Below are 24876 nucleotides of genomic sequence, written 5' to 3' on the forward strand. Positions count from 1 at the left end.
TTATAAATTCATAGTATTTGAAAGTATTTTTCATCCATTCATATCTGAAAAGTGTTGAACCGAAAAGCCTTCAAACCCAAACATGATATCCAGTGCAGTCGGTCGCCTACAGGAGACTTTTTGAAGTAAAATCAACTCCTCTGAGCTTCCCATCATGTAATAATGTTATCCCCTCATCTAAAACATATCTGGAGTGTCACCTTGACTTCTTCATGCATGTTTTAAAAAAAGTATTTTAATCTCCATGACAACCATTCAGCCGTGCGAAACGTCTGGGTGGACCGAGCAACGAAAGTCCTCAGAGGACAGCGCTCTTCCTCAGAACTGCAGCTTCAGAGCTTCCGCCTCACAGAGCAGCCCAACCCCGCAACTCCCCCGCTCAGTTCCTTCAGACTAGCCAGCAGCAATTAGCAAACACTTGGTGGAACTGAACATCTGCTGAGCTCATTATAGGAGCTACTTCTCAGTGCAACGCTGGTAAAAACGTTGTTAAAGGGTTAATAGAGGAGCCATGTTGTGATGACTTCCTGAAGGCAGAGTGTCAGAAGAAGTTACAAAGTTGCTTAATTGTGCTATGATAGTAATGATACTATGTAGCTAAAAACCATAATGCTGCACCTGTGCATAATTTAATCTAAGTACAATCTGAGAACTTATTAAAGCTGTCCTACCAAAGTAGAGGAATAATTTATTTTAATTCACAATCGGTGACAAGACTTGACGGTTGATGCTGACATTAATCCAAACTGACTCAAACGATTATTATAAAGTGAAAGGAAATAATAGATGGCTTGTCTGACAAATGTACATTTTGCTACAGTTACAGGAAAACAAGCAGCTTTGCAGATGTGGGAAATTATTTTTTACAAATCTTTTACTTTGTGTTATATTGAAATCCCAATAAAATACTCCTTAAATGTGACAATATAAGGCACAGTATATAGTAATAAAAAATAAACGCACTTACACCTTTTAACATGAAGGCAAGAATAATATTTTTAAAATGATATCTGAAAACTTAGATTATATTTAGTGCCTGCGATGTAAAGCATAGAGTAGCTTTCTGAGAGACTGATTTATATGGTCAGTTTTTAAATATGCAGAACTTTCAATCTGTAATCAGGCCAAAGAATTTGGAATCGGCCAAAAAAAAAAGAGATGAATCTGACAATAACAAATATGGCAGAGTGCAGCTGTGTTTGCATTTAGATTAGTGGCCTAATCTGAATGACCCCTGTGAATGCCTGATGATCATGGGGGATGACATACTCCAACACCTGCCTCCCAAAATTCACTACTTAATCCAATTCCGAGCAATTAAACGGAAACAGGGGATTGTTTCTGTCAGGGGTTGCCGGGCCCATCCCCTGGCATTTCGACCTCACAAAAACAATCTTAGCCAAGTGTCTAGAAACGCTGACGCGGACGAGCAGCTATAGACCCGACTCACACAGAAAGAGAGAGACACCCACACTAATGCATCAGCAAATAAGCCATGCAAAAAAACAAAAAAACAAAAACAAAACAAAGCTCACTGAAACTCAACGCACGTTCTGGTTTGATAAGCGCACGCACGCGCATTTGTTCGTTCAGCACTTTAAAGCGAACCATTAGTTGCTCAATCAGGCAAGGCCCCACGAGGGAGAGCGAGCTAATTAACGGCCGTATCGAAACGCCAAGCCTCGCACTTTATCAAGGTTTCAGAAAACACAAAGAGTCCTTACAAATGCCATATTGTTCTTACGCTCTCTGCCTGTTCATTATTCTTCCGCCTCTCTGTCTTTATCTCCAACGCTAATTACTAATGAATCAAATTTTATATTGAATCAAATGAGCTTAGTAGATTGCCACATAAAAAAAATAAAATAAAACAAAACCCTCCCAAACGGTTTGGATGATGCGTAACGCTTTTCCAAAGTCTTCATTAATTGGTTGTTGCCAAGAACATAAAAGCCTCTATGATTTTTCCTAGTGCTTGTAGAGCAAATCTGCGCCACAGAAACGCAAACTATGCTACAGAGATGGTCTTCAGGGTATCGGCTGCTTTAACCGAGTTGCTTTTGGAAGTTGACGACCTGAAGAAAACATCAAGAGACGAGCTGGCAATCCGTACAAATCCATGCCAGCAAAGGGGATTAGCTTACTGTTTTAATCAGGTATGAAATATCCAGATGGGCCGAGACTCCGGTTTAACCGCCCTAATAATTACAGCATCTCAGAAGGGAAAATAATGGTGTGGCTGATGTGAAGTCACCACGTTGTCTCTCCGTCCCACCAGATGTGTTAGGACTGAGGTCGTACGGTTCATACCACAAAGAGAGTTGGTGACAAAACACTATTTATTTCCATTCAATTTATTTATATGATGCAAATTCATAAGGCACTTAAAGAAACCATCTTAAGGCACACTTGTCATCAGTTGCTAAGTTACAGAGCCATCATCACAAGCAGGAGACCGACAGAACTGAAATCTTAGATTTGCTTAATTGAATTATCAGTTTAAAAAAAAACAAATTGTTGTGATGCTTATAAAAAGCATCACAACATATATTTTCTTATATATACTGCTCAAAAAAATAAAAGGAATACTTCAGTGTTCACTTAAATGTTAAAGTGTTCCCTTTATTTTTTTTGAGCAGTGTATATTTGCTAAAACTGGACTCGGATCTGAACCTTCAGAGCCACATAAAGACATTTCCAGGATTCAATGACTAACTCACTAAAACCAGGAAGATGGAGCACATCACTCCAGGACTACAGTCTTTACAACGGCCTTCCTGTGGCTCAGAGAATAGACTTTAAATAAAATAGTTCTGTCCATAAGTCACTGAACCACAACACATTAAAGCTGAAACATTGATCAACATATCTGATGTGTATTTGTTTGATGTTGACGGCATTTGACAAAATCTAATGCTAATTGCTTGTGTCACAGCTGATGACTGAATGTTTGATCACATGAAGCACTTTGAACTAAAACTGTGCTAGACAACTAAACCTGACCGAACTATGTTGTGACATTATATTATCTGTGGAAAAAATTGAGTTCCTCTGCCTTTTCCTAGTGCAAACTACAGAAATACACAGCTTGGTCAGAAAAAAATCAAGTCTGTGTATGTGCTGCTCACACCCTCCCCTTTTGTTCTCTGCCTCTAATGCTAAGCCGCGTTGGCATGTCCACCGATGACAGCAGTTTACCTGGAACTGTGAATTGTTTCTCCATCGCTTACACGTTTAGCAGTGCATACACAAGCTTGATTAACAGCAGTCAGACCCTCCTCCTGGTTTTGATTGGTTGTTTTTGATGGGGAGCGGTGCTTTTCTTCAGAAGGCAGTTGTAGCACTGTGAGGAAGTGGATTCTTTTCCCACAGAATATCTGACTCTTCTTCTAAGTAATGACACAGTAACAGCTTTAACAAATATGTCGACATATTTTTTATAATAGTTACACATCCCAGCTTTAACGTGTGTTGAAGAAGCATGATTGTGTGTGTATTTCATACTTCTAGCACAACACACTCCATCTGTTCTCTGTAATCCAGTGGGTTGGTGACCCAGCTGCCACCGGGCAGAGTTCAGAACCTGCTAAAAAGACTTTGTACTACGAGAGGTTCCAAGACGGGGATCACACCCAACTCAGAAACTGTCTGCTAATGGCTAACCTCTCAAGTTGTCTGACTTAATTCAACTGGACAAGAGCGTGCACATCAAGAGCGCAGTTCAGAAAATGTTAATAGACGTATTGATATCTCATTCCTCACACAATTACACAAAAGGGTTTCGGCACTCAGTTAGATATGTAGAGACAATTCCCATTTATTACCAGCCAACTTTGAGGCCATTACTTTCTGACTCACCATTTGTCAGAAATGGAGCCTCAATGGAAACACCACAGGATAAATCTTTAAATTATCGAACTCACTTGGCTCTCGTTTGCCTCCTTTTCTTCCCCTTTGAACTCCTTAATTAAATGTGACGGCGCAGACAAGATGCTTCTGTATGCCTCCGAGTTCATTTGGCTGCCATTATCAGTAACATCATTGGACTCTGCTGAAGCAGGTCCAGGCGCAGCCATGCGTGCCGCAATCACAAGACCACTTCCCAGATGCCTCTCAGGTGTGATGTTGTGCAGTGTTCTCTCTTCTTTGTCTCCGTGTTAAAAGCTGATTTTTTTTTTTAGCCCCCGCAGTTTATTTCTGCTCTTCTCTTGTACGACACCTTCTCTACAAGAGAAATGTTTGTGTTTTAATCGTTAAAATCTCAACCCCCACAGTTAATTTCTTCGGATGCTTTCGTTCTTGCTTCGCTTAATTTGTTTGTAATTTAATTTTATTTTTTTATGAAATCATCGCCGCTGCTAATCGCACCTTCAAGAGACATTTTCCATGTCGCAGCGTTCACTTAGGCTCTAAATCCCATTGGCGCCACAAAGTCTTTTCTTCTGGATTTCATTTCTGGCTTTCTCAGCAAAGAAATAATAAAGAGAAAGACAAGCCAAAACATTCACAGCTTGTATGTAATTACTCTGAGATGGAGCACCTGAGGTTCTAAAAAAAAACCACGTCGTTCCAGGGCTTTTGTCAACCGAGGTCGATAAATCGAAGAAATACAAATAACATCTTGGCTTGTTTGGTGTCTAGAACTGTCTGTTCGCATCAAGTAGGCAAAGATGAATTCACCCTCATTTATGTCATACTTATTGATAAGTTATTACAAGGCCACTTGCAAAGAAAATAAATGAATTCAATTAATGTTTGAGTGCATCAGGGTCACCAACCTTTTGAAACTAAAGGATGTTGAGTGATGGGAATGTCTGCTTGTTTACATAAACTTTGTAAAGGACAGGTAGCACTAGCCTGGCCGTTGCCTTCCCACGCATTCAAGCAGATCCCGTTTACAGTCTGGCTGCTGTTTTTGTAAATCACTTATGTTTTGTTAGGAATGACTGGTGTGAAATTCTGCCAAACTTTATTGATTCTCAAGGGGAAATTTCTTCTTTGTTGACGAGCTTCTCCCATTCAAAGTGTTAAATATTCACAAATATAAATATAACCATCCATCCATCCATTTTCTGTACAAACTTGTCCCTTAGTGGGGTCAGGAGATATAAAAATATAACAACCAGTAATATAAAATGTATCTAAATATGACCTAACTATAAGATAAACTTGTTTTAAAAAAATTCTATGGTTCATTGAAATGGAAACAAAACGCATAAATACCGTAATGAGTTATGATTGCTTTTTTAATTGAAAACAAAATAGTGTAAAATATTCCAAACTCTGCTTCAATAAAGTGTGATATAGTTGGTATTTGATTTTGATAGGCTTGAATAAATTATAAATGTTATATATACATAACAACTATGAGATGAATACAGGAGCAGTATCTCATTAAAACTAGAAACGTTTTCATTATAACGAGATTACTTTGTCACTCTTCAGCACATACATACGCTACAACTTCTTTAAAAAGTATAAATGAACTCTGTCTTCTCACTTGGTTCCATCTAGACGAAGTGTTGCTATGTTACTGCTATGACCTTTCTAGTTTAAATGAGAACGTACTTTGGTTTTAAAACTCGTAAAAACATTCTCATTTGAACAAGTTTTATGTCTCGTTATAACGGAAACTTGATCATTTTAATTAGATGCTGCTCCTGTATGTCATAGTTCTGGCTGTTACGCACAGAACAAAGAATGCCAAAGTGTAATGGAGGATAACGAGCCCATAGGAGTTGGTTCATTAGTCAGGCTGCTTGGTTAACCAACCTACACTCAGCTGTTTTACAGAACACGCCACTCCTCGCTCGAAGTAGTTTTAAAATGACGTTGAAAAAGTGTTGCTTTCCTGACCGTGTCTGTCAGCAGCATCTTACACTAACCTTGTATTTTCAGTAAACACTATATTTGCAGTGTTTTTGAAACCGTGAACTCCTTTACATGGTTTACCAATTAAGATTTTAAAACCAAGAAAAGAAAAAAAAAGAAAAACATTGACTCCTTCACATTTCAAAAGAATAGCTTACATTTGCGCCGGTCACCAAAGCTATGACATTTCTAACAGAATAGACTGAATAAAGTCGCAAAGCCTTTCTTAAATGACTTTTTATCCCCAACTCTGTTTCTGACTTGGCAGCACTTTCTGTAGCTTTGTCAAAAGCCACAGATGCAGGAAGGTCATTAACCACAGACAGAAGAGATAAAATGCAGCATTTTTTTCATTTTAAATGTATAAAAAATGTCTAACTTAGCTTTAAATGTTTTTACAGTTTTTATCATGTCAGCAAGTCTAACCTTTCCTTTTTAGCTCACAGCTTAAACGATTTAATGTCCAAGCTAAGGTTGTTAAAAATACAAGGTGTCTACTAAGTGCCTTGGTGCAGCAGTCACTTTTGCACATAAGTTTAGAAAGTCTGGCTCGCCTCTGCATGTTGTGCCAGCATCTCATTCTATTTACTTCTTTCTTGTGCAGTATACTACGTCACACTTTTTGCTGCACTTGCTTTTGCTTTTCTGTTGTCAAAGCTAATGAAACATATATTTCAGTATCTTAAAAATAGCTTTCTGCCAAACATTGTAAAAACTGTGGTTTTTTTTGTTACTTTCCTGACATTCTGACGAGATACAATGAGCTCAACATGACTAGCTTCTCATAATTGGGTGTGTTGAAAATACTCCCGGCTTCCCAACTTGGCTAGCAAGCTTCTTATATTTGTGTTTGTCACCAAGAAGCTCTATGGAAAAAAAAACAAACATCCATTTTACTTCCTTTTCACATATTTCATTTTCATTTATTTCCTCTACACAGAAAAACAATTAGAAAATGTAAAGAAAAGAACAAAGAATAACTTAAGCATTACTTATAGAGCATGCCTTGTACTGTTGGGAGATCATATCTCCCAACAGTACACTTTTCTCTGTGGAATATGGATATTTATTAACTTTTTAGTGAACTTGGTTCAAGCTTTAAATAAGGTATTGAGATGATGATTAACACATACATGGTATGTATCTTTTGGCTCCTACAGTCAGTCAAAAATGATCAGGAACATATTTACGAAGCAGTACAGCAGCGGAATCTTTATATTCTTGCTACAATGCCATTACCTTTAGTTACCTAAGCGTCCTGCTATGGTTGAAGATCTTCCTTATTGGAGTACTTATGAAGTCTAAACTGGCTGTGGACTTGAATATGACTTTAATGTGGGTGCCGTTTTAAGTGGATCTATTGCTTGACTTTATAACTTGTATTGAACGGGTGAGGCTAATGACTTGCTTTTTGTTTAATAAAATAAACAAAAAGCTGTACAAATCAAATTCCACAAAAAGAAAAAAGTAATCAGGATGAATTTTCCACTATTTCCTTCCAGTGCAGCACAAAACCCCTTGAAAACGTGATGCAGTTTGTGAGTGAGAAGGGGATTTCAAAGTAAACCTGGCCCGTATGTGTGTTTTGTCTTAACCATATGGCTCAGGATTCCTTGATCTTTATACTCCGCTGCTCCCAGCTTCCAGTTACTTTAGGCGCAGCAGATACTTAAAACTGGGTGGAAGCTCTTAACGATTACTTAGTGGATTATCCTTGATGAGGATACTTTGTCTAAGACAGACTTGTGTGGGAAGACATAATGTCTTAGGCGTGCAGTCTGCTGAGATGCTGATGAGGCTGGATGGGCGGTAGAAGAAAAACAGGATTAAGGGACAGGACGTTTAGTGGGAAAAGGATCCTAATCCTGGTCAGTTACAGGGTTTTACTGTAATGCTGCATCATAAACACACAGGTATCAAGACGGTAACATCTCAATTACTAAGTAGGAAAAACTCAAATAACGGTGTATGTAGTGGATAATGGTCCAGCCATCAGCAGGATTAATGAGTGCAGTGCAGCTTCGCAGCATAAAGTTATTCAGGATAGTTCTTCCAGATTGCAATGCGCATATATCAATTTTAATGTGTCTCACTCTGCTTGCCTAATGCAGGAAAGGGGAACGAGGACAAGTACAGAACTACCAATGGTGTATAATTTTCCACGTTGCTGCGGTTGCTATTTTTCTGTGCTGGAAAGGCGGCTGTGGGTGTGACGCCACCAGGAAACAACAGCAGGCCTGGCGGTAGGACTTTGAAAACACAGCTCTTATTTGGGATAGATGTCTGTTCTCTGGCCTCTGCTTTGTGTGTGTGTGTGTGTCAAAGACACACAGCAGTGAGATTAATTTTTCAGAAGAATCGCTTACCTCTTACTGAAAAGGTGAAACTTTCAGTGTCAACAATGTGATGTGAATGCACCCCAGAGCTATCCTCTTATTTTTTCTACTTCTACAATTGTATTTTTGTTTTTCCTTTTATAGACAGAACGTTAGAAAAATGTTTAGACCCGACACACCCTGTGTTTGCTGTAGTCATTCAGTTTCCAGTGTATTTAATTAAATAAGAAAGGTGCTTAGATGTTCTTGTTCATGGACTATACTTACTACTTTACATAAAAAGATCTGATCTGTGATCTTTATTTGTATTTGTTCACTTTGAATATTTTGGTTTCTAACAGTCGTAGTAATTCCCAGGAATAGGATCTGTCTGCACCTCTAGTCCGGAATAACTCTGAAATGTTACGTTTGAATATAGTACAACTGCATATCCATATTAAAATGTATTATTACTTCCAGTCTTAAACAAACATGCAGACATTCAAGCTGGAGTATGTTTTTTTTTACTTATATCTGGCAACGTTGCACTCAGAACTGCTATCAAGGCGTCAGGGTGAGGCTCCACAGATTTACTTTCACGAGCGGATAATTACGGCTTTCGCTGTGACGAACGACCCCAGAGAGCAGAGGGGTGGAAAGACCCCAGGCCTCTCTCCGCCCACTCAAATGTGGTGGTGCTGCAGAGTGCATTTAAAACAAAGGCCTTTCATGTGTGGTCCATTTGCTTTGGTCCTGATGTAATCCTCCTCACGGAAGTGCGCGCTACAAATCACGGAGTGGGACGACATACTGGTGTAATCTCTCCCCAAGCCCAGAAAACTGTTTTTCTGTGTAGGAAATCAATGGACGCAGTGTCCAGACAAACTGGAGTTTGAACAACAGCCACATACACAAGTAATTAACATATTTGAGTTTGTTGAATTCCCTGGACCTTAGCAGTGCAACAAAGTCGTTGGTTCTGCCTGGTTTCTATAAACACACACAAAGAGATAAAGGACAAAAAAAGTGTGTTTGAGTAGTGAAATAAACCCGTCTATAGAATCTTACTATGAATAAATAAATGAATAATAAAGAAAAAAAGCATATTTAACTTATGCTGGAGCAGGTATGCTTCAGCTGTCACTGGAACAGACTGCAGAAAATAAAATCCATGGAAACAAAAAGCTGAAGGCAAAGCAAGAGATCCATTTTTTTTCTACGTGTGTATGCGTTAATAATTTATTCCGCATTGAGCACTTTGCTACACAACAAACTTGCTGTAAACACAATCTTTTGTGACCGGCAGCGTCGGGCACGTTACTACGCTTTTGCATAAGGTAACTCTCTAAAGCTGCATTCAGCTCCGTGGCAGCAGAAACTCATTTGTCTCAGAATGCAAGAGAGAGATTTTCAGGTAGAATTTGAATCATTTAAAAGGTAAAGGGTAAAACGTTGCCTTGATATAATCTGTACTTCACTTTGTAAGACATAGCCGGCCTGTCAGATTCGCAGAGTGAAAAGGTTGTGGTTCAACATCCTTTCGGCTTCACATTAAAGCAGCAAAATGAGCCCGGAGACATCTTTAGTGCTTAACTGAACTTCATCCAACGTGTCTTTGTCTCTGTTACTGTACTTCGATATCAAGGGCACCTCAATTAGACCAACACATTGACGATTTAGTGTAATAAAAAAAAAGTGTCAGCTCTCTTCCAGACTTGGTGGTTAATTGGGCTCCTCTTAAAACCGGCCAAGTGCTGCCGCAGAAGCCAAGAGTGAAACATGAAAAGATTGATGGAGACAAAGCGAAAGGACTTTGTGCTAATATTCGTATGATCTGGAGATCCGCCGCTAAACGTGTGGAATGCGGTGTACGAAAGAAAAAAAGTGTCGGGATGTCAGACAAACAGTTGCCGCGGCGGACAAAATCTTCCCAACATAAAACAGAAAGCTTGATCAATGGGTCCCTCCGTCACCTCATTAATAAAGACCGGGGCTTTTATTAGACGCGGAGTCTTGCAATATTTAAACCATGAATATTTCAGAGACCCCGGCAGGAACCCAGACACGGAGCACAGCCGGCCTGTCGTCAAGACCGAGTCGCAGCTTTCCTCTCCGTTCAGACGAGAGCCGGAAAAAAGTCGAGGTCCTTCATCATGTTGTCTCGTTGCAGCGTTGGGGGAGATGAACTCTGAGGATTTCTTCAGTGGGCCGTGAGTTCCCACTCCGACACTGAAGACAAACACTTCATAGCACACACCATGCAGCATAAAGTTAGTAACTTTTTACAGCAAATGCTTGTCTGGTACGGTGGTAAACAAATGCTAAGCTATGAAAGGGATGGCTTGAATATTTTCAGTGGGATTCTACGAAAATATGAATTGATTTCAATCAGGTTGCTCTGGACTCTGACTAAAACAACACAACTCCTTTTAGCCATTTTTCTTTTTAGCCATCTAATGTTGCTGCCATTTGTTTTATTGTTCTGTTGCATGACTTTGCCTTCAGGAAGCAATCACAACATGGCCCCTTATTAAAAGTAGAGATGCTTTGTCACAATGCAGGGTGCCATGTTTAGCAAAAATCTGACAGTCTCAAAAAGAGCAGGAGTTTCTTAAAGAGACAGAGGCCCACTTTCAAGGCGGCAAGTCAAATTTCTTTCCAGTCATATTTGAAACATACAGCATTTTTAGGACAACTAAGGTAACGTCGTTACTCGATTGTGCTATAAAATGATGGCACTATGTGGCTGGAAAACACATGACACTGTTTCTTTCTTTATGAAATCTTGGAAATGGTCTTTAACTATTTCTGCTGGTCACTACTTTTAGATATCCACCTTGAAATTTTGGAAATGAAATGCAAATGAAGTTTTATTAAACATAATTTTCATGTCCTTTCAAGTTAAACTGTTTTCCTGAAAATGGCATATTTTACCATGTCTGTAACCAGTGTGGGAGTTTTCTAGACATGCTAAAAAAAAAGTATTTCTAGTCTGCAGGAAATAACAGTCAACACTTTGTTATAAATAAAAAAGAGGTGATGTCACCTGCTTTTGAAGCGGTTGTTTGGCAGTTTTCGCAAAGGTACACAGTGCAAGAGTTGCTGTTATTTTGTCAACCATGAAAAAGGATATGTTACATTAAAGCCTTAGTCATGTTGTCAAAGAGAAGTAAACATGAGGAGGAATTGAGAGCAATTCCTCCTCCCTGTTTATCTTTTTAGGTCGTACACACTGCAGTCTAATGTCAGCGTTACTCCATTTCAAATAAACTGCTGACAAGAGATGTTCTATTTTCTTCACTGTTTTTTTTTCACTTACAGAACTGGTTAGTAGTCTGTCTCCACTTAAACTGGCATGAATGTTCTGCCGATTGGAGGCTTTTTACTGGTGGGTTCAAGCTGCTCTTTTTCAGGTTGGACGGGTTATACGACACAGGTACACCGTCTTCCACACGACTGATTTCATTCCTTGAATAAGCCAAACATTCCTTGAATTTTGGGAGCAAATGTACTACAGAAAAGAGTCCCACTGTCAGTCTCTGACCGCTCCTTCACCTCCGCTTCATCAGCATTCGCTTCCTTACCTCTCCTCTTCTTTACTCTCTGCTGTCCTAACAACCGGAGAGGTTGACCGCTCCAGTCGGAGCCAAGTACTAAAACGGCCAGCCCCCATTTAAAACAACAGGGGCATTGCTTCAACTTAGTTCTTCCTTTATGTCCTCCCTTCCCGATTGCTCTTCATTAATCTTGTCTCTTGCTTTGTGGATTTCCTCGCACTTTCCGTCTTTGCCTATTTCAGTCATTTCACCTCTCCCTGCAGAGAGTTTCAGGCCCGCTTAGTTATGCATCATCAAGTACGAATGTGGAGATTTCAGAGGATTGATTGTTCCTCCCTCACCTTCATATCCACCTTTAACTCATCAGCGTAAAATTTCTACCCCAAAAAGCAGCTTCCAGGAATTTCTACCAGATTCCTCTGGAGTGTGACAGCCACTTCTGACATCCGTGACACCCTGACTTGTCTACATTCCCGCAGAGATGCGCTGAGGAGTGTGGGAACGCATGTGTGCTTTAGCTGCAGAGTGCCTTGTGACGGGTTTGTGCTTGAGTGTGTACGACAGAAACTCCGTAGGCGTGACAGTTTGTGCATTTTTGTGATCATCTTAATTAAAAAGCGCACGCATGTCTGCTTCTTTTTGGCCGGTAATGATATCCTAAACTTGTGCAGGCGTTGGACATCCTGGACAAGACATCTGCAGGGCAGGAGTTCATACAAATTCTTTGAAGATGTCGGTCTTATGTAGAGTTATATTCATGTGAAACACGTTACCAAAAAATACATTACAGATACATCAGAGGAATGAATTTTTAAAAGCATTAAGGAGGTATTTTCAAGAGAAACTGTACTCAATGGTTATTCTTAATCTTGTCTTATACTACTGACATGGTGGTTTTCCATACAAGCGCGTTGCAACGTGACGTTACATCCGGGAGATCCTGTAAAAATGGCTCGTCAACAATGACTGCCATTGGTACATTATTCAATGTACGCATGATGTATAAAAGAAAAAGGAAGACAGTGCTTTGCTGTGGCAACTAGAAAAGTTCCAAGAGTATCACATTTTGCACGTCAGAAAAAATCTTTGCTTCAAAAAGTATACTGCTCCGATGAGGGTCCCCGTTGTCAATCAGTGTTGCTTCCTAAGTGGACAGTTTGATTTCACAGAAGTTTGATTTACTTGGAGTTATATTGTGTTGTTTAAGTGTTCCCTTTATTTTTGAGCAGTGTATATATATAGAAATCGACAATCTCAACAAATAGATGTGCTGTAGAATTTGGCGTGCTTCAGTTAAGTAAAAAACAAAAAAATAAAGGCGACCCACACAACAACTCTGACATATCATCAGTAGAGCAGGTGTTTAAATTAGCTAATCAACCACCACTATGTTCAGGTAATCACTTATCAGCAATCGCAAAAGAAACATCAAGCCTGAAAATATGCTGTAAGAGATTAAGTGTTCAGTACTTTGTGTGGGAAATGTTTACATGTTTTTTGTTTTGTTGAAATCCGACATATTGGCATAGCTGTTGTCAATCAGTTGCTATGGCAACTGATTGATGTAGCATACCCGAAGCAGAGAGCAAGAAAAAGAGCATGAGTGGTTTAGAGTATTTCTTCAATGGTTTTTCTGCATTATTTTCCCTTTGCTGTGGTGCTAAATTAATAATCCCTACAGCTCCAGGTTTCATTTTGTTAAAGGAATCGTTCTACCGTGGCAACACAGCTACGGATGGCAAGTAAAAGAATTGTCTTTTTTCCCTCCAGTACTTATGCACAAAATTTCCGGATGTAAACAATAACATGCAATGTGTCTGTATGTGTTACTTGACATATTAACTTGGTTTTCATTATAATGTAACTGATTTGATTTTAACGATTTTCCTCTATTTTGTGTTTTTATCTTTTGAATTTGCTATATGATCTCAGTATGTTACGTAGTTTTAGTTATGTTGAAGAAGAGAACAGATGCAGGGAACTGCAACAGAAGGGGATCCAAATAATTAAAAAAAAATACTAATAAAGAATGTGAGCACTGCATTCATCCCTTTTCAGAAACATTGACCAATGGCTTTGTGGTTATTGTACAAACAGTCTTTTTGTTACATGGAAATAGTTTCTGCCTTGGAACAGATTAAGCCAAAGAGGCAAGGTGACTGTCTGAACAAGTACGGTAGCGGTACTGTCCGAATGCCTCGCATCTGTTTTTATTTAATAACATTTGAACACAACGCGCAAACCTGTGATTCTTAATTTACTGTGTGAAACACATTTGCATTATCTGCTACCCTCAGCCTCTAACTCATTTAATTACTGTGTGCAGGAGATAAAGGAACATTTATTTTTAAGAGCTCAAAAAGGAAAAGAAACACAAATTGGGCAAAAGAGCGTAACAGATGTACAATGCACAATGCATGCTATTATGTAAATGTATAATTGCAGCTTTCAGCAATTAATACCGCTTAAACCTTTTTATGCTGCATAATGTAGAAAGAAATGCAATTTAGGAGTAATTTTGGTTCCGGCCATAATTTTGTTTTGATTTGGACAATACTTTATTTATGAGAGAGATTAAGGAGTCGGCAAGAAATGTAATTAGAAAGATCAGCATTTTTGGAACTTAAGCCTTGAAGAGATTTTTGCTTTTTACTATTTGAGCTGAGCCCGATAGATTTATAAATGTTCGGCTTTGCCGTAGGGAAAGATTCAGATTTGCCGGGGCGTTAACGGTGCAGGAAGCTGCTCTCCCCAATTCAGACAGACTGTACGTTCGTTTTAGTTGTTGGTCCACCATCTGTGATTTAATGTCAGCCTCACACCAAGAAGCCCTGCTGTAGTTTTACTTACCAACTGGTTAACTATTATGGTTTTCTGGAAACAACTTGCAAACCTCTAGCAAAGGCTTGGCTGGTTCCTAACAAAAAAGATTGCTCCACCTTGTTTGCTTTTGTTTTTCAGGAATGACATTAAAAGTTAAAAAGAAACCATATTGCTTCTTGAATCTTTGTGCAAAAATTTCCCTAAACAACAGGGTTTGGTAACTGTCAAAGACTCATATCAAAACATCTTTTAGATATAAAAAGGCAGTATTATGTAAAATCAACTTTTGAACACATATTTATCGAAAATATACTTTTACTCATTTTGTCAGTAGCCAAGCAAACAACTGTTATATATCAAAGATCTCAAACTTTTTCACACATTGTTGTGATGGTGTATTTGTGTAGAATTTTAAAGAAAATACTTTAATTTCATACAAATCAGAATGAAGCTGTAACAACAAAATGTGGAAAAAGTGAAACAATGTGAACACTTTTAGCATTCTGCATGTTTTGATGTAAAACGACGGTTCTATGATTCACAATAACATTGTCCAATAATGCTCTGCAGAAGATTTTTGCATGAATATACATACTGTTATACCACCCTATTTGAGTCAAAATACTACCGTATTTTCTGCACTATAAGGTGCACCTAAAAATCTTCAGTTTCCTCAAAAGCCGACAGTGCGCCTTATAATCCTTATATATGGACCAATATTGAGCCACAACAGGTCTAGCAACTATGGTAAGCAGCTGCCGACTTCATTTTCGCCTGTAGAAGAAGAAGCGCGCAGTGCATGCTGGGATAGTTGTCTGAACATTGGTTTGTAATCTATTAATAAAGTTTGACTGACCTATCTACCTACTGACCGTCTAGAATCAGGTCGTCTGCAGGTCATTTAGCACCACGTTCTCCACCAACATGCTGTGCGAAAACGGAGAAGGGTGACCATTGTCCGGCCACGCCCCGGCCCAGTCGCAGAAGGCTCTCCTCACCGACCGGAGTCGGACTGTTTTGTTGACATTCTCTTTAGTGCAGCTCCATCTAGTGGATGCATAACGTAAATCCAGCCTCTGCTGTAGCGTCTATTCTATGCGCCTTATAATCCGGTGAGCCTTATAGTGCGAAAAATACGATAATCAAGGCATCCCCAAATGTCATCCTTTATATTTAGGGTAACAAACTTGTTTATGGAAAGTTTTGTCCCTTCAAAAATAAGTTTAAACCACTAAATAATTGTATACTCAGCATTTTCATGTCATTTTAGAAAACTTCGCAACTTTTTAAAAGAGAAGTCTAGTTGTGTTGCAGAGAAATCCATCACTTTCCTCTGTGTGCAGAGCAGAGAGGAAAGTAATGGACACACACCCCGTCTGGACGGCAGGCTGCCATGTGCGACTGCGACTGCATGCCTCCTGCTTATTTAGCGAGACTTCTCACAAGCAACACTTACTCACCAGCACGTTGACATGCAAACCATGTGTAAACGGATACATGCACACACTCAGTTCACGTCCAACCCTGTTTTTTTTTTGTGGTTTTTTTGCCCACAACCGGACCTTCGTAAAGTTATTATAGTTAACTAAAATTATTAAAGACAAACAAAAGCTGAAATTGTGAAAACATTTGTTAACTGGAATAATTGAAAATGTTAATTAATAGGGAAAACCTACAACTGGGACTATATTGTGAGTTAAAACTAAACAATCAGATACAATATCCATAGTTTTTGAGTTTATGAATAGATTTATTATCTTTGAACTGATGTTTACGTCAGCTGTCGGCAAATTACCATACTCCTCCTGGCAGTGCTTACGCTAGTCCACGAAATGGCAACAGCAAAAGTTTTCATTATAATGTAACTGATTTGATTTTAACGATTTTCCTCTATTTTGTGTTTTTATCTTTTGAATTTGCTATATGATCTCAGTATGTTACGTAGTTTTAGTTATGTTGAAGAAGAGAACAGATGCAGGGAACTGCAACAGAAGGGGATCCAAATAATTAAAAAAAAATACTAATAAAGAATGTGAGCACTGCATTCATCCCTTTTCAGAAACATTGACCAATGGCTTTGTGGTTATTGTACAAACAGTCTTTTTGTTACATGGAAATAGTTTCTGCCTTGGAACAGATTAAGCCAAAGAGGCAAGGTGACTGTCTGAACAAGTACGGTAGCGGTACTGTCCGAATGCCTCGCATCTGTTTTTATTATTGCAACAGCAAAAGTTGTTAGAAAACCCCAGAGTCAAGTTGGTTGTTCAACAATAATTGAATACACTATTTCTGTTGAGCATACGTTACCCAACCAACATATACATAATCACAGTACAACCTCCACCTTTTTGGTTACTACAAAACTAACCAACACTAAAATAAAAGTCCTCTACTAAAGCTAAAACAACATGCAAGTAATAACTACTAATAAAAACTAGCAAACACACTCTAAAAAACTAATTAAAACTAACTGAGTTAGAGCAAAAGTCAAACTAAACTATGATGAAAAACCCAAAACTATCTTAACTCTGGTCCTTAGTTGAACTGGGGAAGAACAGACCAGTAGATGTAATCCTTCTTTTAGGGGGAATACAAAACAAAACGGCAGAAATAGAAAAATATATCACATAAATCTTAAACCAGAGACGATTGCATCGTTTGGATTATGTATTCCATTTCAATTCTTACGTTTTTTTGTTGGGTTTTTTTAAGCAAGAGGCCTTTAAAAAAACACAATACATAACTACAAAGATGGCTTCCACCATTGACATGATATACCATGATTGCCTTGAGAAACTAAATCAATCATTTGAAATTGAAGTAGAACTCACGATGCCCTAAGAGGTTTTCTTTTCTTAAAAGATTAGGTTTTTTGAATGAATTGGTGGACTTGAGAAACACAGCAAGTTATTAGGGGCATGCCATAGCAATGCATAAGGAGAGCAGTACTGACTTGCGAAGCAAGTCAGTACTGCCTCCATGCATTGCATGGCAGGCACCTATTGTTCTACACCCAATAGAATGTCTGTATATTATTTATTATTCTTCCGTCACCGTTAATGCGGCTCGTACCGCTGCGTGCCCACCCACAAAAGTGGTATCAAATCGTGCGGCTCGATGCCGGCATTATCACTATTACTTTCATTGGGGATCGGAGTTAAAATGATTACATAAATTAATAAAAACGAAAAAATTTGAGATTTTGTGTCTCACAGAATCAGTAATCTTTCTCTATGAAACACACACACAGGACTGTTTATGGCTGACTCAAAAACCCTTTTTAAATCCCCCTCACAGGCATAAATATCGCCCTATTGGTCTGAAAGTTGGTCATAACATAGATACACATGCCTGCTCATGTACAATGTTTACAAAAATTTGCTAGGGCTTATGCTTTTTGTCAGGGTCCTTCAGACTGACGCCTGGTGTCTCCCAAGTATAGAAACTGTGTCTGAAGAGGATTTTCCCGCTCTTTGGCTCTCACAGCTGCAGGGGATTAATTACCATAGCAACAGAAGAGTGTCTGGAACTGCAGCTCCCCAGGACTGCACTGTAGGGTTTACTGGTATTTACAACTGCTTGTGTTTTCAGCATTATACTACTGATTCAAGACTATAACCATTACACATATGTCCCCCCATGTTAAAATCTGACATAAATAAGAATAAATAGTTGATTAAAAGTCTATGGACAGAAAATAACGTCGCTGCTCCTTTAAGGAACCAGCGGCACAGACGCAGCGCCTGCGATGCTACAGATCACAAACCTGACAGAGAGAGCAGAAGAGGATTCGTAGGAAAAGAGCGGTGATGCTCAGCAAGGCAGTTCATTAGCATTTGTACAAAAGTTAGCATTTCACTGTCTATGACTAGTGCACTAGCACTTTTACCTAAAGTTAGCTTTTACCTAATTTTCTCATTAATTAGACATGTTTAGTATACTGAATAGAGTAGTAAAATTAAAACAACATGGTCGTGTTGCTCCACATGCTACTGCCAGCATTTAAGCTAACATTAGCATATTGGCTAATTTTAGCTTATGCATCAATTCTAACATAATGAATGGTACAACTACAGTTTATTAAACATGCTTCTGCCTCTCCAAAGGTTATTGACTACGTTGCAGCTTTCTTTAGCATTAATGCTAATTTTTAACATCATAGCGCTGCGTCAAAGCCGACGGGCACACTTTGGCATGCCCCTTTAAAATTTCTGCAGGAATTTTCTAGTTTATGAATGTAACCCACATCTCTTCTCTCTGACTCCTGAACCCACAAATGCATTTTCCTTACAAATTAGGCCACATGTAAAGAAAATGCAGGCTCTCCACTAATGTTGTCTTCATTGCTAAGAAGCGTTGTTACTACAAAGACTTAACAGACAAATGTTGGTCGATTTTGCGTTCAGTATATTTTCTCTGATCAGAGCATGATTGAGTCAGGGTTCTTACAAATTGTTCAGGGTCTGCAAAGAGAATGAAAAATAACAGGCGGCAAAAAAAAAAAAAATCTCATGTTCTTCTAAATTATAAATTGTACCATGCATGTTGCAGAGCTTTCAGCCTAATAGAGAACTGGTTGTAGCAAAGTAACAATGTGACTCCTCAAAAGATGGTTATTATTAACGTGATTGGTCTATTTGCCAGGGTGGCTCTCAGACAGGCCTTAGAGACGAGCTGTGTGTTGCTGAATGATCTTATTTCCATAACGACCTCACCCCAGCGCTGTAGCCATTCATCTCTTCTTTCTTGTGTCTGGTGAAAGCCCACTTAAAGGAGCAGTATTATGTAAAAGTTAATTTTTTTTTATTTTTTACTTTACATCGTGTTATGATGTTATTCGCTTATCAAAAACATACCTGGAGTGTTGCTTTGATTCTTTCATTCATCCTTTAATCTCCCATGGCAACTGTTCAGCCGTCCAAAACGCCTGAATGGACCTAGCTCCGCCTTCGAGGATGAAGCTCCTCCTTCAACGTGCAGTTTCCAAGCTTCCCGGATCACAGAGCACCTCTCCCCCCACTCAGCTCATTCAGGAAGAGTGATGACTTCCTGAAGGTGGGGTTTCTTAAAGAGACAGAGGCTCAATTAGGAGGCATTAAATTACAAATTTCTATTAGGTCATATTTGATATATACAGCATGCTTATAGCAATATAAGATAACATAGTTACTTGATTGTGCTACAAAGTGAACTGAAAACACATGCTTCCCTTGTATAACTAAAGATTACTGTTTTGGGGGGGGGCAAGGATCCTGAGCTCACATCTCGTTGGAGAAGTAATCACAAGGCAGGTGAGGCGATAGAAATATCTCAGCAATATCTTGCGTGTAATGACAAGCTGACTTTTAAGGTGGAAGCTGTGTGCACAAAGGCCGCCCAGCCGGCACGTCTACTTTATCTTGGTTATTATATTGTCAATGTTGATTCCATTCTTATGAGAAAGCTTTCTTTCTGTTTTATGGAATCTGTGCTTTCCAGTTTATCTGCTGATATGAGGTCAAGCAACCTGAAAACAAACTGAGACTCCACCGTTTTGTCAGGCTGCGAAGTGAAACAGCAGAGACGGCTTTGGCTGATCTCTGTCAGGTTGGTTAAAACTCCGGAGGAGACGCTCTGTTTTGTGGACGCTCCACACCAACATCTGCTTTATGAGTTTGTGGCAGTTTTGCCGACAGATAACTCTGATCTGAAGGCAGCAGTTGATTGGATTTTTAACTGGATCAGATTTATGCAGTTGATGGTTTCAAAAGGACAAAATAAACGATCTTTGAGATTTGTAGCAAGATATAGGTAACGGAAAATTTCTTTAAATGTTATCTGTAGGATCAATCCATTGATACCTCAGGGCTGTGTACTAGACACACTGCATATTCTATAGTTTTTCATATTTTTATTTTTAGTTTTATAGGTGACCTTTTGTGTTACATTCTACATTAGTTATGTATTACAAGAGCTGTTATTATAATGCATGACATATTTTCAAACGTTTCATCTTTTTCATAAAGTATTTTTTGTCACAGGTCCTGGTTTGTGTAAATGAATTAACTGCACACTTGAGTGAGATTTGTCAACATCGTCACCAAAAGTAAGCATTTATTTCACAAAATTTCATAAAAATTTTGTAAATTGTCAGTTATGGAGTTGACACATCATGGTTGTGACGAACAACTTGGGAATAAAACGGAAGAAAAAACTAAAAAGAATAACATAAGCTAACCAGAGCTAACTAGCCCTACTAGCAAAGGAAGAGAAAGGAACCGGTCATGGGGTCCTCAGAAGTTCTGATGCCCCCCAAATAATGCCTGATTTTTTTTACCTTCTTTTTATATCTGACGGCGTTGACAAAAACTTGGGACAAATTTCACTTGAGTTGGAAAATATATAAAAATAATTTTTTAATTCAATTCATTGATGCTTTTATAATTATTTATCTGAATACTTCTACTTAGTTGTCATAATGTATTATCTTAGTATTCCTTTATGTGTTTTAAACTATTATAATGTGTTGAGTTCTGCTCAACGACAAGGGATTTTACAGACACCATCCACCTACTACAATGTTTAAAATAAAAAAATATTCAGCAAACACCAGGAAAATATACATTGTTGTGCTCACATGACCCAGGTTAGTTTAGTAAGATATTTGAAAAAAATTATATTTTGTGTATATTCCATTCAAATTCTGTACTTAATCCATAGGACCTGTTTTGTCCCTAATCTCAAGAATCACTGAAACACATTTAACAAACACGACTGATCAACTATTTCTTTCCTGTCCTTGCACTCCATGCACTGTACATTTCAACTTTGATTTTAATTGCTAAAATAGTATTTTGATGAGCATCTCTTAAATCATAACTGCTACCGTTGGTTGGTGTTTGGCTGTTTCTGTGTCAGTTTTATTAATAGAGTTGCTTAAACAAAGCCAGAGCACTAACAACAAACCACCTTATTTAAAGAACTGTGCAAAGAAGAGAGGTCAAATATCCACTCGGATTTATGCCAGGATTTTATTGATGGCTAAGAAAAGTGTGTGGTGGAGGCGTAACATGTCAAGAGTTATCTAAATATTAGGCGTGGTATTTGAAACTGTAGCTATAACTGTAGCCTAACGCAATGTTCACTCTTGAAAATGGTTAGAATAAATTCACTGTAAGTTGAAGCTATTTTATAAGGCTTTATAAGGCAGGTCACATCCTGAACAAAAAACATTTTAAATAAATCATTAAAAGCCCCAAAATGAATGGCATTCATGCTCATGAGTATGCAAACTAATTAAAGGGATACGTGATTCTTTTCCAACTTACAAACAAGCCCTGATGACATTTTTAACATTTCCTACAGTCCCACCAGGTCGTACTGCTGCTTTATGTTCTCTTCATGTGAAAAGTTCATCTTTTACTTGCTGCTAAGTCCCTCCAACTTATAAAGGATGAAATACAACCAGCTAAAGTTTCTCTTTGGTGGTTGCTTTGAATTCCAGCAGCACTTTCAGGTCAGCCTTAATATGACACGGCACATCTTTATTTCCGTGACTCGTCGTTTCCACGCTTCATCACTGCACAGCTTAGACTCCCACAACCATCCATAATTTTCAACTTATCTTTCCACACAGCCCAGACCCAAAGAGTTTTAAAAAAGTGTTTTAAAATGTATCTGTTTAAACCCATTTTTCCAAATTAAACACAGCAATATTTTTTTATTGCTCCAGTGATGCATCTTTTTCCATCGCATCACTTCAGTTATTCTGGCCCTTTTTTTATTGCACTGTTTTGAGTCTCTCCTGATTGCTCTGTAAAGGTCTTTATAAGCTTAGACTTTTATTTTCCTATCCAATTTCCTATAAGGTAGTTTTTCTTCATTTTGGTGGATTTAAGGTTTTTCTCCCTCTTTAAGCTATTGTGTCAGGTTGATGAAGGCGGTGCATGAATCTGTGATTATTATACAGAAGTAGACTGTTTTTAGAGCAGGAGGTTTGCCAGGGCTGGACAGTTTTTGAGACTGTTTGCAGGCAGCCTCGGGACACGAAAGGTAACGAGAAACAGGAAAATCTACAATATTGATAGCAACAATATAAAGAACATGAACATGTCTAACCATTATGGTGTCACTTCAGTGCACCTCATGGACAACATTTGAAGTTTCAATTCTTTATAAAAGACCTTGAAGGCAGTCAAAGAAATGGGAAGCTCTTCCTTGATTAGACCATTTGAAATATTATTTCACTCTACACTCTAAAGAAATATTGTCTTACAAACACTAATCCAGATGCATAAATTACTGTCAGAGTAACATGTTTGGCTCTGAAATAAAACTGACTTTTTTAAGGTGTCATTGGATTTAATTTTAAAGCTTAGTAGATGTTTGATTAAAGAAAAAACATTCAAAATTACATTTAGCTTGATTGTTTTTTGGTTGGAAACTCAAAAAACAAACGTGTTTCTAGTCAGTTTAGGGGCCTAATAATCCCTAATAAGATGGTTTATTAGGGCCATTGTAGGTAGAAAAAAAGCTAACTTCCACCAAAAAACTCAGAAATTTTCTTTCTTTTTTTTTTTAGAAAATATTTGAGAATCATTTTAAAGTTTTGAAGTCGTTTTCTAGCAAAATTACAACCTAACAATCTCAGAATTTGACTTTTCAGATCTTTTCTAGGAAGTTTTTTTTTTAGATTAATCTTAAAATGTTAGTTTTTATGTAGCAAATTCTTAGCCTTTAAAACTCTGAAATCTCTATATTTCTTTTTAGAAAATTTGAGAGATCTTTCCCAAAATGTCCAAGATTTTTGCCAGATCAATTTTTTTTTCTATCTACAATGGCCCTGATACACTGCCGTAAGTACAAATGAAGCCTAGGCGTAAATTCAAACAGGAAGACTTCATCTCACCTGCCCAAACAAAGATGTCGTCACACACCTCGATTCCAAACCTATCGGTGATGGTCTCCTCCTCCGATCGGGGTCGCTCCCTTGATAAGGTCCAGCTGTTCATCGGCTTCTGCTCGTTGGCTGAACTTCGACTTTCCTCCACCCCTCCTCCACTTTCAGTTCGTGGTTTCTTCAACGTCCATTCGGTCTTCACCATCCTCTCCACCACCAGTGTCTGGGCCCAAGGAGGGGAAGACGTCTCTATTCTTCATACACAGCGGCTCATTTTCTCTGACAGCGGTTACCAGAGCAATGTCTTCGTCCTAACGCCAAAGACTTTCATTTGTCAATTAAACTTTCTAATGCCACTCTCTCTGTGTGTATCAGTCTTTCCAGGTTGAATTGTTACCAGGTGTGAAAAACAACAACGCTCTTCGATGTGGATGATGTTATAACAGGAAGAAGAAGCGATTGTCAGTATCGGATAATGTTCAAAATTAAAATAGAAGAAACACAGATGTGTGAAAAACTTTGTAAAATGGAACTAAACCTGATGTAAAAGCATAATCCCAACCCCAGACAATTTTTTAAATGCCACCGAAGTGAGAGAAGCCGAGAGACACAGATGAGCATGGCCAAGTGTTGAGATGAAAGTAGACGGAGGTTTAGTTAAGACAGTTCAGTCATCCTGGCGATTAGATGAAATTTAAAACGTGAACAGGGTCAAGCAATTGTTTCTCAATCGCAGGGGGTCCAGATCCTCTACGAAGCAAAGCGTAGGACGAGGGGCTGGTTTTTCCCAGTCTAGTACTTCCCCTCTGAGAGTACGTTCCAGAAATGTCCATGAGCGCTGGACTCCAGCTGGACGTCTGCTTGTATCATCAAAATCTCATCTTCCACTTCAAAGGAGTTCAGGTGAAACAGCGTTGCAATTTTTGATGCAAGTGAGTCAACCTCAGCATCTTCTCAAAAAGCATAACACATAAATGTAGCAACTGGCAGTTCCCCACCAAACAGCTGGTGGCAGCTGTGACGATGTCAATACACACCTGTGTCTATTAATATAGAAAAGTTAATATGATCTGTCATTAGTGAATTATTTTGAAAAAGAAAAAGGACAGTGTGTTCCAGTGACTCTGGCGCTGATCAGTTGTCAGCCTGAGTCAGCACTGCCACTGATATGGAGCAGACAAGGAGGCTGCTGTTTTAGCTATGCTAGCCCTGCTATCGGCGTATTCTACATCTGATAACTGCAAAGTATTTTCACGCACATTCCTGGCCTTACGTAGTATATTAAGCTTCATTTTGGTTGGTGTATGCTTTCTATGCTTTCTGTTATCTGTGTATGAACCTATGTGTTTCTATGTTGCTGTTACACCGTAATATCTCCATTGTGGGCGAATAAAATGTAGTTTTATTCTGGTCTTATTTCATAATATAAAAT

At 38.6% G+C, this 24876-nt stretch overlaps 1 long non-coding RNA gene across 1 annotated transcript; it reads right to left on the reverse strand.

Annotated features, from left to right (window-relative positions):
* Window positions 1–9372: 9372 nt before the first annotated feature.
* LOC145553013 (uncharacterized) lies at window positions 9373–24466 on the reverse strand. The gene is made up of 3 exons (XR_014089186.1): window positions 23454–24466; window positions 19423–19630; window positions 9373–10428 (listed from the first exon to the last, which is right to left on the reverse strand). It is a non-coding gene; the product is annotated as an uncharacterized LOC145553013 (long non-coding RNA).
* Window positions 24467–24876: the final 410 nt, after the last annotated feature.

Source organism: Poecilia reticulata, chromosome 9 (assembly GCF_904066995.2).
Source record: "Poecilia reticulata chromosome 9, P_reticulata-male-v2, whole genome shotgun sequence".
Taxonomy (NCBI): domain Eukaryota; kingdom Metazoa; phylum Chordata; class Actinopteri; order Cyprinodontiformes; family Poeciliidae; genus Poecilia; species Poecilia reticulata.